The following is a 3,202-nucleotide window of genomic DNA, read 5'->3' as shown; positions in this document are numbered from 1 at the left end:
CTCTATCGGCTAGCTAGCTATATAAATAATCAAATGCATTATTTGAAATCTGAATTGCGTGCTGCCCTACTTCTCAGTTCTCACGTGAATCGTTTCTAAGATTGTTGTCGGATAAAACTGCATCATGTCTAGAAAGTGTTGGTCTCCCTCGTTGTTGGAAATCATGAAAAGAAATGGGGATTGCTCTTATCGGCTACTATTGAACAAATGCCCCTAAAATATGACATCACTCTCATGTCAATATATTGGTTTCCCTCGTTTACTGGTTCTGTAATGATCTTTACACGACGGTTTCTCGCCACGGAAAATATACCGGCCGCTTTAATTATTACTTCTCTTGGTGCTTATCACTCTCACATAAGACAATCTTATTCGGTGGTGTGGTCGTTCTAGATGGTCCATGAAAGGTGTTTTATTATATTAATTAAAGTAAAATAAACGAACAGGCCAAGAAGAATATCTTTCAGAGTGGAGCCGAGCTTAGTCGCCCAGGATTTTATTCCTTTGCAGATGGAGTTTTGCAAGACTGATAGATGTTACAGCCAATTAATCGATCGAGACAACAGCGGGGCAGAGAGAGACGTCCACCGAACCAAGGTGACAAGTCACAAGTGACGGAACGCCCAGGGGCAGCAGGGCCAGCTTCGATCGCGTTCAATGATGGCTACTAGCTACTAATCTGGTGGTCCGCGGCCATGGCTGATGCCATAGTGCTACAGCCTATATAGCCACCGGGGCGGAGCCCTGCTGACCTGCTCGCATGGCACGGCACGGCACCAACAGAACGGAGCGTGCATGCCTTCCACTTTGCATGCCGCGGGAGAGCGACCCCGACTCACCCCGAGGCCGTGGTTGGTCGCCCTGCCCCTGCCTGCCTTCCATGCCATGCCGTTGCCTCGAGTGGAACGACCGATGCGTCCATCAAAGCTCGCAGCCACCCACCCATCAAACTCCTGTCGGAGTTCACACTCAGCTTGATCCGAATTGAACAGGCGGGTCCATGCAGGGCGGCGATCCAACGGATGGCGACGCTGCCTCGTGCCGATCGAACGGGCCAAGACCGGCAGCGACTCCTCGTTTCCTTTTCCTCAATGGTGTGGCCATTTTCCGAATTGCACCGGCAGAGCTGCAACTCCCCCCGCCCTGTCTGCCTGTCCCGACGAGGCGACGACGACGGCGATGGCCGGCAGCACCATTTCCTCCGCTTCGCCTGCTCAGCGCGCGGCGGCCTCCACCCGTCGGTCGGGATCTCCGTGGACGCACGCGACGCTGGAAATCCGCGAGAGCTTCTGCAGCGCGTGCGCTGTTGGATCGCTGGCTGCGATGGGCAACACGGCTGGCATTGGCTGCTGCTTCTACTGCTTTTATATACAAAGAGGAATTTAAGCACTGCACAGCTGGTCAATACGATCAAGGGAAGCGTACCGATCAGAGGACAATTGTTCGAAATAAATTACTTGATTAATCGTGGAGCAGGAGATGATGGGACGGGCAGAGATGGGCACTGCACGATTTCGTCAATAAACAACAGCGAAAGTACTAGCAAATGAAAAGCTACTGTAGATGGTAATAGCGAAAGTTCTACCTTTGCCGCGTCTGCAGAACGTGAGTGTAGCGTACGCATTTCGTACTGTCGCCTGGAGGAAAATCTGCGCGGAATCGTCGAGAATTCGGAATTCCCAGGAGCCAAGAAGAATCTGCGTCCTAGCAAGTGCTACGTGCAAAACGATTCATGGACCGTCCAGTTCCTCCCGGCGACAAATTTGCACCCGCTATGCTGTCATCATGATCCGCTATTCCGCTTCCAGGCAAAGCTGGCAAAGCCCTGTACTGCAAACTCCCAAGTCGGAGCAAACATGCCACCGTCTCCCGTTGGCGCTGCACAGAAAAACAATGGGAGTGGAGGTGGAAATGGTTTCACCTTTTCTTTTGGCACCCACTTGATGCCACTGTTTTTTTTTTTCGTCGCCATTGCGAGAAACTTCCGTCTACCACGTGCCTTTTCCGGGTACCTGATTCCCCACTGAGATGCACCTTTCTTCATGTCCCTTCCTGTGAAATGCACCTGGTAATTTCTCACGATATATATAAGGCCTAGTGGCTCTTTTTTGGTATTATCACACTTAGGCTGTTGTGGCGCATTAAGAGATTTACTAGGATTTTTGCCTGGGACGACTTTGTGTTGCCCTAGCCTTATTTTATAGATTTTTATTTAATTGCAACAATTCCTCAAACTACCTAAAACAGTGGACAGTAATAATAGTTTAATAAGAATGTTGGCTAAAAGACACTTGAGGTCAAGTGGAAAACATCAATGGGCATGCACCCGTGTGCCAAAGTTAAAAGGGCAATTCCAACTTAAAAACAGTGAGATAGTTTTTTTCTACTTGCCAAGTCATATAAACATTACATGTATAAACTTTATTCCCAATAGATGGTCTTATCAAAATAATTTTTTGTCCAATCACATATCTTTTTGTCCTATCATTTAACTATCACATCTATTTATACTTGGTTTTCGTGTAGAATAGTTTCTTATCTAAGAAACTATTTTTATTTTTTTTAATTTCAATACCATGTTACTATTTCGCTTTGTTTATACCCTAATTAATAAACATAGAAATCATCCTAGTTTCTAGGTTGGTTTGCTCGAAGACACCACCTACACGAGCAAAAAGAAAAAAAAAACAATCACAGAGACAATTTTTTAAAAAATATAAAATGATGGTGTATATTTTGCTATTATCAAGTAACAAAAATTCAACGAATACATTTTTTAGAAGAATAAATAACTAGACTAGTGTCGCCAGCATGTGTTTGGTTAACCACACTGGGCCCCGTTCGCTTCGCTGAAAAAACAAGCAAAAACGCTCTTCCGACTGATTTGGTGTGAGAGAAAAACACTGTTTCCGACTGAAAAAACAAGCTGAAAAGTATGGATTATAAGAGAAATGAACATGGCCTAAGTAATGTTAGATAACTCTATACTAGTTTTTTCTAGCCGATGGCAAACCTACTTCAAAATGTGTGAAATAATTTTTTTAAAAGAAAAGGACAAAATGTTGGTGCATCCGGAAAGACTTGAGGTCAACTAAAAAATATGCTTTGGATAGTTACTAAACTTTAGTCCCTATCATAACGGAAGTTTGATACTAATTAAGAGTATTAAATCTTCTACAACTAAAAAGAACAAAGTGTGGAT

The 3,202-nt window shown here is 44.9% G+C and overlaps 1 long non-coding RNA gene across 1 annotated transcript; it reads right to left on the bottom strand.

Moving 5' to 3' along the window:
- Nucleotides 1–461: 461 nt before the first annotated feature.
- On the bottom strand, nucleotides 462–2,104 carry LOC136464552 (uncharacterized). Its single transcript, XR_010761206.1, has 2 exons — nucleotides 1,586–2,104; nucleotides 462–1,504 (listed from the first exon to the last, which is right to left on the bottom strand). It is a non-coding gene; the product is annotated as an uncharacterized lncRNA (long non-coding RNA).
- Nucleotides 2,105–3,202: the final 1,098 nt, after the last annotated feature.

This window comes from Miscanthus floridulus, chromosome 7 (genome assembly GCF_019320115.1).
Source record: "Miscanthus floridulus cultivar M001 chromosome 7, ASM1932011v1, whole genome shotgun sequence".
NCBI lineage: Eukaryota > Viridiplantae > Streptophyta > Magnoliopsida > Poales > Poaceae > Miscanthus > Miscanthus floridulus.
Note: the sequence above shows the minus strand (reverse complement) of the source record. Positions and strands in the feature narration are given on the sequence as shown.